This window comes from Camellia sinensis, chromosome 7 (genome assembly GCF_055761805.1).
Source record: "Camellia sinensis isolate YWXY chromosome 7, ASM5576180v1, whole genome shotgun sequence".
NCBI classification, from domain to species: domain Eukaryota; kingdom Viridiplantae; phylum Streptophyta; class Magnoliopsida; order Ericales; family Theaceae; genus Camellia; species Camellia sinensis.
Window position 1 is genome coordinate 49,925,099 of NC_138967.1, and position 15,596 is coordinate 49,940,694.

General features: G+C 36.3%; 1 pseudogene; it reads right to left on the reverse strand.

Annotated features, from left to right (window-relative positions):
* Nucleotides 1-628: 628 nt before the first annotated feature.
* LOC145795789 (cysteine-rich receptor-like protein kinase 43) lies at nucleotides 629-3,943 on the reverse strand (annotated as a pseudogene).
* Nucleotides 3,944-15,596: the final 11,653 nt, after the last annotated feature.

The following is a 15,596-nucleotide window of genomic DNA, read 5'->3' on the forward strand; positions in this document are numbered from 1 at the left end:
TGATTAGTCATATCAAAACACCACACAAGAAATAAATAAAAAAAAAAAATCTTTCGAAAATGCTATGGTGTGCACTCCTTTAGGTGTACATACCACATGCATCGTACCACTAAATGTGTAATTTTATAACATCAATCCTAAAATGCTAAGCTCGTCACAAATTGATGTAACAAAAAATTTCATAACTAAACAATAAACTTTTGCAACATTAATCACAAAATTTTGGACATTTTGTTAAGCTAATTTGTAATGAGGTTACGCATAGAAATTTTGTGACAATTATATATTTTGTGTAGGGTACATTATAGGAGAAGCATAATCAAATAATAAAATATATAGGAATATTTTGATTTATTACAAGATAGCTTACATATATTTTGATTTGAGGTTTAGAAGGTGAAAATTTTACTATGCAATGGGTTCCACAAACACTTGTGCAAAAAAACACCAGTTGGACTAGATAAAGCTAGTAAGTCCCGATTTTTTCAACTGGAAAGAAATTCTTAGAGGAAAATCATTGAACCTAAAAGGGCCCTTGGAAGTAGCAGTAGCACTGTGATCAGTTTTAAATAGAATAGATATGGGAATTGGACTTACCCGAATTTCGAGTTGTGGATGATGTTGATGATCATCCACCTCTCATTGGTTCTTCAACTAGGGTGCTGCTGTTGCTATGGTTCTCTGACAGCATTAAGTAAACGCGACCCATGGTGGGTCGTAGTTCTAGATCATATTCAGTGCACATTATCCCAATATGTATGCACAATTGTACTTGATCAAGGACAGCCAATGGTATCAATTTCCTGTCCATAAACTCAGACACCCTTCCTTCTTTGTAGAGCTCATTTGCCTTCATCAACAACAAATAATCATTTCACAACTCAGCAACAAGCTCAATCAGAAACACCTTCCTTGTGTGATAATGGCTAATTGCAAAGCAAACTCAGTTCAAATTAAAAATGTGAATCAGGTGTGCTTACCCTATCCCGTAAATCTTGACCATTGGAAGACCGATCATGGAAAAGCCAATTCTTCTGACCACTTATCAACTCCAAAACCACTACCCCAAAACTGTATGTGTTCGCCTTTGGAGAGATGTCTCCACAATTGTATTGGGGAGCCAAATACCCACCGATTCCATTTACAACCATATATTAACAACAAATCAAGTTTCAAAAAGTTTGGTTTGGCTTTTTTTTTTTTTTTTTTTTTAAAAAAAAAGGTTTTTGAAAACTCAACAAAACACTAATTAGATGGATTTAAATTTTTTTTTCTTTGAAAAGAATAGGATTCAGTGACAACATATAGAGAATTTAAATTATATCCTAAATCAAATTGCTAAAAATAAAAAAATAAAAGATACTAGGAAAAAAAAATTTAAATGCTTAACACATACAAGGTACCGACAACTTCACTGATATTAACATGCATTTGATCTTGAGGGAATAGGCTGGCCGTACCAAAATTAGCAATTTTTGGGACCCAATTTTCATCTATTAGGATGTTGGTGGGTTTGATGTCAGAGTAGATAATTAAACTGTGTGATCGTTCATGAAGGTAAAGCAAGCCCCGGGCAACACCTACAATTATGTCATATGTTCACTTCCATTCAAGCGCATCTGACCTGCCAGTCTCTAAATTTAAAGCATCAAAAATAGTACAAAACTTTGAGATTAGTTGTCGTGTTGAAAATGGTGACTTAATTCAAAAATTGTAGTATTATTATACAATTATTGTTTTTTGAATGAAGTATTATTATACAATTAATTCATATTATGTTCGACGCAAATTAGAAGAGAATAGATGTATAAATCTTATGAGTATATCCTTCTTAGAATGGAGAGTGTCTTCACTTTATGTGTAATTTTTATTCTTTGATCAAATGAATGATTGTTCCTCATGTTTTTTCATTTTTTTTAGTCAATAAAGAAAGAGAACTTTATTGATGATATGTAAGATACAAAGAGCATAACATACATCAAAAAAGCAAGCAAAAAGCATCATAACTAGACTAAACGATTCCAACTAGGTTGACACCAGAAAGATAGCGCAATCATATACTAAAAAAACCGCAAGTTGATGAGAAACCAACCAACAAAGCAAAGAAGGAAACAAAAAAAAATCAACATCAGTCACACCCAATGATCAATGGCAACTAAATAACCCCAAATCCCTTATCATTTTAGATTAAAAAAAATATTTATTTATTTATTATTTTAATAATTTTAGATTATTTAAAGGGTAAATTACACTTTCACCTCTGTACTTTACACAAAATCTCACTTTAGTCCCTACACATCAAATTGTGACACTTAACCTCCTACACTTTTGGTCAAGTGTCACATTGGCCCTTTTGTTAATAGTGGGGCTAACAGAAGTTATCCTTTAGGGAGCTAAGTGTCACAATTTTGATGTGTAGGGACTAAAGTGAGATCTTGTGTAAAGTACAGGAGTGCAAAGTGTAATTTATCCTCACATGATTTTCATGTGACCAACCTCTGCTAAGAATGAGGCTAACAGAAAGAACAAAGTGACATTTGACCAAAAGTGCAGGGGGTTAAGTGTCACAATTTGATGTGTATAGGCCAAAATGGGATTTGATTTAAAGTGCAGGCAAAGTGTAATTTACCCTTATTTAAAATTGCAAGTCTATGGGAGAGTCTTTTATTGGTTCTCATTAATTGCAATCTTAGCAAGATAATATCAAATGGTGGTCAAACATTAATCAATCATATTGGTTATTTAATATTTTTATTAACTAATCAAATAAAATTTAGACAAAAGAATAAATAAATAAATAAATAAATAACAGATGAAAAACTTCTCAAAAAGTTATATGAAAGTTAATGTAGGAATTTGAATAGAAATTTCTCAATTACATTGAATTTAATAGTTGGTAAAATAACTTTGAGAATTTGTGTGACAGTTAGGCATGTGCAATTTTAAAATAATAAATTTAGAATGAATCTTTTTTATTTTCGAAGACCCTATATGTTATAACTCAACTTACAATTAAAAATAGGGGTACTTACATATAAGTCCTAATATGTGAACTTATTGTCTAATAGGTCTTATAGGAAAATTTTGTTATAAAAAAACGTTACTAATTGTAAGTTTTAGTGACAATTTATAAAAATCGTGACAAAAAAAGTCACTAATTGTCAATTTTTAACAACGTATTTAAAAAATTGTCACAAAAAAATTATTTTTAGTAACAATTTTACTAAGACTTATTTTCAATAGGACTTGATGAGAATTAAGTCTAACTATTAGAATCTATTGGCAGTTTACCCTTAAAAATACAGTAGCTGATATTAGTACTTACTAAAAACAAGGTAATCAAGGCTGCCATTTCTTGCAAACTCAAATACAAGCAACATCTCTTCACGGTGTGAACAAAAACCCAGAAACTTAACAATATTTTGGTGGTGTGCAAACCCCAGCAGCAGTTTCATCTCGTTCAGGACAAGTTCCTTTCCCTTCTTTGAGATCAGCAATGGTTTCTTCACCGCGATCTCTCTCTCATCGTTCAACTTTCGCTACAAAACATTTTCAATCAAGGATAGATCCAAGATTCAAATTTCGGGGGAGGACAAAAACACATATATTTTGAAACTATTTTACTAATTACTCATATAATAAATATATTTTTTTACAGTTTTTAGATGCGCAACCACGCCCGCCCCCAGATCCATCCTTCCTGTTTGTTGATGTATGTAGTTCATTCATCGTTCATCAATAAAGTTTATTTTTTCCCGACCAAAACACACACACACACACAAAAAAATTGATCTACTTAAGGTTGTGTTTGGATTAACCTTGTACACTTGAGCAAAGTCACCTTTGCCAAGCTTGTTTTTGGCATGGAATTCTTCTGTTGCAGAAGAAAGGGTTTTGAAACTAAATTGTTTGGGTTCTTGTTCTGCCACGATCTCCTCTGCATCTTCAATTACAACACAGCCACGAGTTGAGCCCAAGAAGATGAAAATAACTATAAACACATATTTGGTGACTCAGATATAAATCCGATAAAAAAAATCATTTAAGAAGTGTATGATCTGTGAGTTGAGTTAAGAGAATGAGACTCCTCCTCCACTGTTTTGTATTTGTTTTTGTTTATAGTGAAACTTTCTCTCTTTTCTCCCATGGACATAGGCATTGGGCCGAACCATGTAAATATTTGTGTCTCATTTGTGTGAGATTGTTTGTAGATCATTTTTTGGGTGTCTTTAATCAAAACAAATGGTATCAAAGCCAAGTTGAGAGAGTTTCAGAAAAACAGAGTGTTTTTCTTCGAAACAAAAATTTTTCAGTTGCTTGAAATCACGATTTGGGTATACCAAAAGGACTGTCTCGACAAGAGAATTCTAGACCCAAAAAAATAAATCCAAGAAGAGTACCCACGTGCCCTCACGTGCATCGCCGGAGACTCGTCGGAGGATCGCCAGAAAGTTCAATCCAACGAGGAAGTAGAAGTTGAAGACAACAATTCTGTTTTTATGTAATAAATATTTATTTGTCAAGATATATACCATAAGTCTTCTATTGGCAGAGTGGGTAAAGCCCAAGTCTTGGAAGTTAAGAGTTTAAAACTCTTTAGCAAGAAAATCTTTTTTTTTTTTTTTTTTTTTAGAAAACTCACCGGAGCCGAGCCGAGCCGAGTCGAGCCGAATCCCAAGCCGAGCCGAAACTGAGCCTCCTATGCCAATGATGTTAGAAGATCTGGAGTAATTATTTAGTGCTTCGCAGGTGCTCCAGATTTTGCTGATCAACCGTTAAACTATTTTGGCTAGATCTAAGCCATTTGAAGTCCATTTTTGGCGATCCAATAGTGCGTTCCAACTATTTGGAATATTCCGGACACATCCGTATGGTCAGATTTTGCAAATCATATTTTAAAAGTTATATTTTTATTTTGGCAATCCGAAGTGGTTTCCGGTTAATTTGACTAGTCCGGACTCAACAACGAAGTTTGATTTTTTAGACAGAGATCATTTTTCTGTAGAGATAATTATTTATGGAGAAATCAATATCGAGTTTGGGATCCATGATCAAGCTGAATGCTTCCAACTATGCAATTTGGAAGCCCAGAATGGATGATGTCCTGTACTGTCGAGATTTGTTTGACCCCATTGAGCTTAATGGAGTTAAACCAATTGCAGAGAAGAATAAAGAATGAAAGCGGAAGAACTGAAAGACAATTGGTCAGATCAGACAATGGATCGATCGCAGTATCTTCCACCATGTCGCCCAAGAGACTGATGCATATGCTCTTTGGACAAAATTAGAAGGCATGTACCAATCGAAGACTACTCAAAAAAAAGCCCTCCTAATGAGAAGGCTTGTCAATTTGAAGCTGAAAGGCAGCGTCTCTGTTGCAGAACACACCAGTGAGTTTCAAAATCTAATGAACCAATTAGTAACTGTCAAAATGGAGTTGGATGATGAGATACAGGGCCTATTACAGCTAGCTCCTCGCCAGATAGTTGGGAGACGTTGGTGGTGTCCCCCAGCAACTCTGCACCCAAAGAAAGATTGACCACGAACATGGTCACTGATGCCTTATTTAATGAAGAGGCAAGAAAGAAAGACATGGGTGGAGATCATTCCATGCCCTCGTCACGATAAATAAAGGTAAAGGTAGAGGCAGAGGCAAGGGAAGAAGCAAAAGTAGAAAACGCAGCAGAGAAAGATCTCAAGACAGAAAGAAGTCTAGAGAAGGTACGAGCCGGCCAAGGTTCAAGTGTTACCATTGTGGCCAAGAGGGTTACATAAAGAAATATTGTTATACCTTAAAGGGAGAACAAAAACAAGGCAATAGACAGCCAAAGACCAAAGATGGAAACACTGCAGTTACTGTCTCAAAAGATATTGCATTATTCTCTGTTGGAGAAGAAGAATGCCTTCATATGGCAGACAATGACACCGACTGGGTGGTAGATACAGCAGCTTCCTACCATACCACACCCCAAAATGATTTTTTCAGTATGTACCAAGCAGTCGATTTTGGTATAGTGAAAATGGGTAACTCCAGTTTTTCGAAGATTCTGGGAATTAGTGATGTTCGCATCCAAACCAAAGTTGGGTGCACGATGGTGTTGAAAGATGTCAAGCATGTTCCCGATTTACGCATGAATCTTATTTCAGGGATAGCCTTAGATTGACAAGGCTATTATAGTGATCCCGGTTTTGACCCGACACCTGTGGTAGTCCAAACTCAGGTTTATTGTTTCTGAATATTGTTTATTGTCGTTTTCCCCTAAATCCTCAAATTTGGTTATTTGATTGTTATTGTACATTTGGAATAGGTTGGTTGCTTGTTTTTCCAAACCATTGTTGCCTAGATTTTTACTCTTTTACTCAAGTAGCCATTCTTGCGCTCGAGCGAGCTTTGCAATTTTGCTCCTATACTCGAGTGGCACTTCTAGCGCTCGAGCGGGCTTTGCGAACTCTCAGTACTTTGCAGGTTTGCAAAATTACTGGGAGAGTGTTTTCTACGCTCGAGCAGTGTTTCCTACGCTCGAACGGGTGGGCGCTCGAGCAGCCTTTCTTGCGCCCGAGCGGTGAGCGTCTTGTTCATTGTGTCTTGGCACTCTAGCGGCCTTTCTTGTGCTTGAGACGAACAAATTTCTGTGTCTGATGCTCGAGCATCAACTCTCGCGCTCAAGTGGATTGTGTGTATATCAAATCACAAAAATAACTTTTTACATCACTTTGTCAGATCTTTTCTTCCAAAAACCCTAAAGTGAGACTCTCTCTCTCTAAAATACTCTCTCTCTCTCTACATTTTCTCCTAGATCCATTGGTCTCTCCGCCCTAGTGTCTTTGGGAAAAGGGTAGAGCATCTTGAGAGCTCTGTTTTGATCCGATTGGAGTTTGGTTTTGGCATTGTTGAAGTTTCGTCCTTGCTCGATTGATCTTCTAAACTTGAGGTAGGGACTCTCTACACCTTAATGTGAGTTTTAACTTGGTTATAGGTTGTTGTGTGAAAATGGTGAGATTTGGGGATGTTTTGAGCAAACCTAGGATTTAGGTTCAAGTATAAAAAGTGGGGTTTCTATGTGGGTGTTATATAAATGATTATGGGGTTTGGATATGAAGTCATTTTGTGTTAAAATAGTTGACTTTGGTCTTTAGGTTGATATTTGGAAAAGTGAGGAGCTTTGCCCTGAAATGTCTTGAATAATTATTTTGTATAAATAATGAAATTGGTATGGAAAATGTGAAATTGTGAGAATGTATACATGAATGGTGTTGTTGGATTTGTTTAGTCACTCACCTATGGACATTTGATGATTTATCTGTTATAGAGATTGTATATCTATTTAGAAATATTTGCTTTGGGCTATCGGTGGAGGATAATCATGATTGTTTTAGACACCGCATGTGGATTAGGTGAATTAAAACTAATCCCTTAACCATTATCATTGAATATGATTATGAATGATATACATTGTATATGTATGATATTGGGAGGAGAAAGATGATGTACTCTATGTTTTGAGAAGAAGAAATGGAATGAACTCCATTGAACTAAGTTGGCCTATGTGTCCAGGATAAAAGTCCCGAAAACCATTTGTATGCATGGGTGCGCGGACGAAATTTTCATAAAATGGCAAATAGAAGTAAATGTATTTGTATGATGATTTTATCTGTTGGAAACTTGTGAGGTGTAACCTCTATTAATGGGTTAAATGCAGTGGAGGTGTCTTTTGAACCATAATGAATGAATTGAGATGCAAGTTTGGCATAACATGGTTTTGGAAAGAATTATAAATATTTTTCCATCGGACAGTGAACATATGTATCGTACTTACATCTTGTTAATTCTTATATATTGTGTTAGTATGTTTCTACTGGGTTTTGGCTCACCCTACTTGGGAACCATTTTCAGGTGTTGGAGATATGCCTTCGCCGAGACAGTAGTTTGGGGAGACTTGGAGCAAGAGCTTTATTTTATTTCATTTATTTTGTATAGCCAAGGGCTAAGTTGTATTGAGTTAGACTCTTCCTTTTATTGTAACCAAGCAATGTCTTGGAAAGATGTAAGCCCATAGGGCATTTATTTTATTGATTACTAACTAGTATTACATGCTATAGATTCATGATGAATATTTATAAATGTATATTGCATGTGTTATCTTTTGTAATACAAACTCTGATGAATGAAAGCATATCAATTCTATCATACTCATTTCTCTTATAAGTTGGATTTGTCGCATTTATTTTGGGGGCCTTACAGCTATGAGAACTACTTCAGCAAAGGCGTGTGGAAATTGAAGAAGGGATCTTTGGTGGTAGCTAGAGGACAAGCAACTGGTACGTTGTACAAGACTCATGTGAATGTGATTTCAGCTAGCCTCAATGCAGCAGAAGATAAGGCATCACCAAGTTTGTGGCACAAAAGGCTGGGTCACGTGAGTGAGAAAGAGTTATAGATTCTGGTAAAGAAGTCTCTTATTCCTTTTGCCAAAGATGCGAAAGTGAACCCTTGTGGAAACTGCTTATTTGGGAAGCATCATATAGTCGCTTTCCACTCACCATTCAGAAGACAATTAGAGTTGTTGAGTAGAGTATACTCTAATGTATATTGTCCCATAGAAGTAGAATCTTTGGGTGGTAGAAAATACTTCCTGACATTTATTGATGTTGTATCACGAAAGGTATGGGTTTACATCCTAAAGACCAAAGCTGAGGTGTTCTAGTATTTTCAGACATTCTATGCTATGGTGGACAAAGAAACTGAAGTGTCTCCGAACAGACAATGGAGGCAACTACACGTCAAAGGAGTTTGAAGCCTACTGTGCTACTCGCAGTATCCGGCATAAGAAGACTGTTCTTGAAACCCCACAACACAATGGTGTAGCCGAGAGAATGAATTGGACCATTGTGGAGAAGGTCAAATGTATGCTTAAAATGGCAAAGATGCCAAAGTAATTTTGGGGAGAAGTTGTTCATGTTGCTTGCTATTTGATCAATAGATCGCCATCAGTCCCACTGAATTTTGAGATTCTAGAAAAGGTATGGTCTGGAAGGGAGATTTCTTACTCTCACTTGAGAGTGTTCAGGTGCAAAACATTTGTATATGTATCCAAGGAGCACAGGCAGAAGCTGGATAATAAAGCTACTCCATGCATTTTTATTAGCTATGGAGATGAAGAATTTGGGCACAAATTATGGGATCTGAAATACAAGAAGGTCATTCGAAGTCGAGATGTGGTGTTTCAAGAAGGTCAGACCTTAGAAGACTTTGGGCAACCAACCAAACCCAAAGTTGATGATGTTTCAGAAATTGTTCTGAATCCTACACCATCACAGCATGCCACTGATGAAGAAGAGCTACCACAACATGTAACCAATGATGTAGAGTTCTAGGATGGATTTCCAGAAGATGAAGATCCAGAAGAAGAGGGTGTTGGACAGGGAGAGCCATACCCCCCCTCCGCCAGAGATTGTTGGTCCACAGTTATGAAGATCAACAAGAGAGCCTAAGCCATCGTCAAAATACCCTGCTTCTGAGTATATTTTGCTTACAGGTAAAGGGGAGCCAGAAAGTTTTCAAGAAGGTCAGAATCATAAGGAGAAGAGTAATTGGCAGCAAGCTATGCAAGAAGAGATGCAGTCCTTGCAGAAAAACTAGACTTATGATTTGGTAAAACTTTCCCAGGGTCGAAAAGCACTGAAGAACAAATGGGTGTTCAAGTTGAAAAAAGATTGGTAGTGGAAAGCTAGTCAAGTATAAGACTCGATTGGTTGTCAAAGGTTTTGGGCAGAAAAAAGGTATTGATTTTGATGAAATCTTCTCGCCAGTTATGAAAATGACATCCATTCAATTAGTTTTGGAACTAGCGGGCAGTTTGAATTTGGAACTTGAGCAAATAGATATGAAGACAACATTTCTCCATGGTAATTTGGAGGAAGAAATTTACATGGAGCAACCAGAAGGTTTTGAAATAAAAGGGAAAAAAAACTTAGTCTACAGATTAAAGAAGAGTCTCTATGGTCTCAAACAAACGCCAAGACAGTGGTACAAGAAATTTGACTCATTCATGGTGGGGCATAAGTACAAGAGAACTGCTGCAGACCAGTGTGTATATGTCAGGAAATTTCTTGATGGAAACTTTATCATACTCTTACTCTATGTTGATGACATGTTGATTATTGGTCAGGATGTTGCAGCAATTAGATCAATGAAGAAAAAGTTATCACAGTCCTTTGACATGAAGGACCTAGGCCCTGCACTACAAATTTTGGGCATGAAAATTATGTGTGACAGGAAAGCCAAGAAGTTGTGGTTGCCACAAGAGAAGTATGTGGAATAGGTGCTTAAAAAGTTCAACATAAAAGATGCCAAGCCAATCAGTACTCCGTTGGCTAATCATTTCAAGCTGAGCAAGAGTTCATGTCCCTCCTCTACAAATGAAAGAGCAGAGATTGAGGCAATTCCCCACTCATCTGCAGTAGGGAGTTTGATGTATGTAATGGTGTCCACCCGACCAGATATTGCTCATGCTATTGGAGTAGTGAGCAGATTTCTTTCCAATCTAGGGAAAGAGCATTGGGAAGCAATCAAGTGGATTATGAGGCACCTTAAGGGTACATCTAAAATGTGTTTGTGCTTTGGAGGAGCTAGTCCAATCTTGGAAGGTTATACGAATTCATATATGGAAGGTGATCTTGATGGTAGAAAATCTATATCAGGATTTTTGTTTACTTTTGCAAGAAGAGCTGTGTCTTAGCAGTCCAACTTGCAGAAGTATGTTGCTTTATCCATAATCAAAACAGAGTATATTGTCGCAATGGAAGCCGGGAAAGAGATATTGTGGTTGAAGCGGTTTCTCCAAGAACTAGAACTAAAGCAAGAGAAGTTCACAGTACATTGTGACAACCAGAGTGCCATAGATCTAAGCAAGAATTCTATGTATCATTCTCGCACAAGCACATTGATGTTCGGTATCATTGGATACACGAAGTGATGGAGAAGCAGTTCTTGGAACTAATCAAGATCCATGCAGATAAGAATCCAGCTGACATGCTTACAAAAGTGGTCTCAAGAGACAAACTCAAAGTATGCAGGGACATTGCTGTGATGGACTTCCAGTAAGGATCCTACTTCTCATAGGTGTGGAGGGAGAGAATTGTTGAGCATTCCACACCATGTGAAGTTGGCTTTGGAAGTCAAGAATGGAGGCTGCAGATTTTGGGATAGAGATTTTGGAGACATTCAGTCGAGCTATCCCCTTGTATGGTGGCTATATTTATGGCTTGCAATTTATTTTTTGCTGGTTGGTTGTTAGTAGGCAAACTCTCCCGTTTGTGTATAAATAGGGAGAGATGTGAGCTAAGTTGATTTAGAGATCAAGTGTGAAGAAAAGAGGGAATTGTAAGAAGTATATGATATGTGAGTTGAGTTGAGAGAGTGAGACTCCTCCTCCTCCTCTGTTTTGTATTTGTTTTTGTTTATAGTGAAGCTTTCTTTCTTTTCTCCCATGGACGTAGGCATTGGGCCGAACCATGTAAATATTTGCGTCTTATTTGTGTGTGTGATTGTTTGTAGATCATTTTCTAGGTGTCTTTAATCACAACATTTACCTTTCTTAGATTTTGTGGGTTTGAAGAAATTTCGTAACTTGCTTGATTTAGCCATGGTTTAACAAAGAAATGACTAAAGGTTTAATCGCAATTTCAAATGAAGAGAGAGAGAGAGAGATAGAGAGAGAACATTTGGATAAATTAAAAGAAGAATGTGTCTACTTTTTTAACCTTTTAGATGAAGTAAAAGAAGCATAGAAAGAGTATGTCTGCTCTTTTTCTCTGCTTTTTTGACTATTTAAGTCTCGTTTGGAAATATGTTGTTTTAATAATTTTTTATCTTTTATAAAAAGATATATAAAAAAATAAAGAGAGTGATGTAATAATTTATAGTGACTTTTTGACTAAAATGTTTAGTCCTCAAACCAGATCTCATACCATCTCCAATAGTTCATCAAATCCATCATCAAATTTAAATTTGATGAAAAAACTTACTTTTTGCTTCTCTAACGATTCATCAAATCCAGGATTTCTCAAATCTTTCATCAAATTGAGGATTGATGTCCCTTTCATCAAATCACTATTCATTGCTATTGGATTTTTACCACCGGATGTCCCTCTGAATGTCTCCCTGGATGACTACCTCAAGGTAAAAATTTGTGAAAAAATTACATTGGTCAATCATCTGCCCGGTCAACCGATGGTTTGATGAAGTTTTAATACTCTCTATTGGGACAGTTGATATCAAAAAATATATATATATATATGTATATATTTAAATTTTTACACAAATTTAATGAAAAAAAATCATCATCAAAGATGCCCTTAGATAAAGTGAAAGAAAAATAGGTAGATAACGTTTGCTTTTTTTGGGGGAAATTATTCAGTATTGCAGAAGTTCCATCTCATCAATCCTATGTGGTTCAAAGTGCTCTATTTTGACTTAGTGTCAGTGCGCCCACCATGTTGGCAACTCACTTAACCCTTAAGCAAATGTTAACGTCTGTTAACCTAGAGAGAAGAAAATTTGTTAGCTTTTAGAGAGAAGAAAAATATTATTTCATTTTCAAGATGATAACTCCAACTCAAGATCATATTTTCATTTTCCTGCTTTTTTAACCATTCAGAGTCTTGATAGTTAGATCCGATCTTGTAAGAATCGTACTGTATATATAAAAGGATTTTCATGTATGGTACATAAAAAAATATATATATAGATTATTAGATTTAGATAAGATAAATACTAGTCATTGGATGAATTAAAAGTAAAGGGTCCGACTATGGTATGCAAAAGTGAAATTTGTGTACCATACATAAAAACGATTTTGAGCCTTTAGATAAGAATCTGGAATCTTGACCATCAAAAAATAAAATGGCAACCGGTAATAATCGGTCAAGCAAAACCCTACTCTGCATTCTCCTCTCCCTTTCATTTTCTAGTTCCACAGTTCGTCTCTACCCTATATTCTTTACATTTTCATGGCTTATTCTCCATCCCTTTGATTCAGTGTTTCCAGTGATTGGCCCTTCTTGTGTTCCCGATGGTCAATGTGACTTAGCTTACTATTCATTGAAACTTGGCTTACTACTCCATTTATTATTATTATTATTATTATTGTTGTTGTTGTTGTTGTTGTTGTTGTTGTTGATGATGATGATGATGGTGAAGAAATAAATTGAAACAAATCAGAACTGTTTAAATAGATAAAAAAATAATAATAATTGAATTGTTATTTTAACAAATAAAAAAAATGGCTTGGTATTTCAACAGATTTCTCTTTGAATTTCAAGAAATAGCTTTGTATTTCAACAAAATACCAACTATTGAAACATGTAAGGGAAATTTGAATTGAAAATATTAAAATATTAAATAAATAGGATGGATTTTCTCACTAACAAAAAAATATCCACCGGACCTAATGCTTTATACCTTCCTTAGTGTACAGTTTTTGAAATTTATAATAAAACTATAAAAAAATTTAAAACCAAATCAAACTAAACAAGTAATTTTATAACATGATCGCAAAATATTACTTGTAACATACTCGAACGTCAAGCAAATTAAAATAATTTACATAATTATTTAAAAATTAATTCTACTACTATTCAATTAAATATAATTTATTACTTAATAAAGGTCCACTTACTATTACATTAAATTATTAAATAAATTATTTGGCCATGTTAGATATTTTTTTAAAATATTTGAATCCCACTTACTACTCATTTAAAAATATAGATCACGTTTGTAGTTGATGATGCAAATGAGACTTTAGGAATTATCTATACCATCTATACTACTGCATAAGGAGCTTGGAATGGACGGTATGTAAAATTGCACATCCTTTGGCTAGATTCGTCGAGCACAAGTTAGTCGTCTGTGTTTGGGTAGGTCCTCATTCTCTGAATGTCTGCCCCAGATGATGATCCATTGTTAGCGAGCTTAGTTAGGCCTACAAAAAAATAATACAGATCATGTTTGTAGTTGATGATGCAAACAAGACTTTAGGAATTATATTATCAATGCATTAGGCCTTTTTCTTATGCCATGTGACCTTACTTTTATATTTGAAACAAAAAAATATGCAAATGTGCTATGTGTCCTTACTTTTATATTTAAAACAAAAAAATATGCATAAGATTCGAAATCTTGACTTTGAATGTAAAGAAAAAATCATCTGAACACTAGAGCAATACATATATTATTGTATCATTATTATTATTTTTTTTTTATCATTTGTTCAAATTGCACACACATCGTGTGTGTCAATTGCTAGTATATAATGTGTACAGAGGTGTAAAAATGGTCTGCTCGGCTTGAAGCCCACCCGAAGCTTGTCAATTGCCCGACCAAGCTCAAGCCCGAACCCCCGGGCTTGGGCTTGGGTGGTGCACTTTTTCGCTCGACCCGACCCGCTCCAAGCCCACATTGAAGCCCACCTGAGGCCTGACCCACCCGACCCAACCGAGGTCCAACCTTATTTTGAAGCGATTTTGGTGAAAAAATGAAAATAAATAAATAAATAATTGTCAGGCCCAACCTAGGCCCGGACCCAAATCTCCCTAAGGCTTGGTCTTAAGCTTGGGCCTAGGTTGAGATTTCACAAGATTGGCTTGGCCCGACCTGATTTTTTGCGGGAGCCCGCAAGGCCTGAGGACAAGAGCAAAATTACACCCCTATAGGTGTGGACCTAGCTTCTCTTCTCCACTTTAGTTGGGTCTGTGAAGTTCATCATAGTAATTATTTATTTTGTAGGTATATGTGTGTGTGCGTATATATATATATATATATACATATATGTACGGGAAAGAAATATACTTTCTCGTATAATCCTGTTGACTAAGTCTGCGCTCCCCCGTACGACGTCGCTTTGTCACCTGAAAACACAAACGTGAGCTAGCCGGCGGGTGTGTGCCGGAAACCTCTCTGATGCCTAAGTCAGCAAACTTGACAAATAGACAAAGCTCTGTGTACTCAAAAAGCAAAGTTGTGTGTTACCTCTCCCAAGGTGATGTTTTTGAGCTTTTATAGGTTTTGCGTGGCACAATCCTAGTAGGACTTCTACTCCTCCATGCAGAGTCCTCCTAGGATTCATACTCCTGAAAGATAATGCTTATCCTTCAACACCCCCCTCACTGCTTAAACCAAGTGAGATGGTTGCATCATAGCCGAACTCCAATACGACCGAAGTAAACACGACTAAGCATAGCCGTAGAATGAGCCGAACTAGTTCTTCCTTTTACTTCTCTTACGTCGGCTTCTCATGCAATGTACATGGCACGGTTTAGACCGAACTAACGATTCACGACCGGTATAACTCCAAGACCGGTCTAACTTCAAGTTGCTTCTGGACCGAAGTAACTTTACACGTATCTTGGGCCGGAGTAATTCTGTACCCCTCTTGGGCCGGAGTAACTTCTACGGCCTTTTTTACTCAGCCCTTTGTATTGTGGGCCACTATGACCATCTTATAGCTCGGCCCAATTTTCACCAAAATTACCCTCTCAATTGCCCCTTAATTCCATCTGCACAGCATGATTGGGATTACCTGTCAATCAGCCGA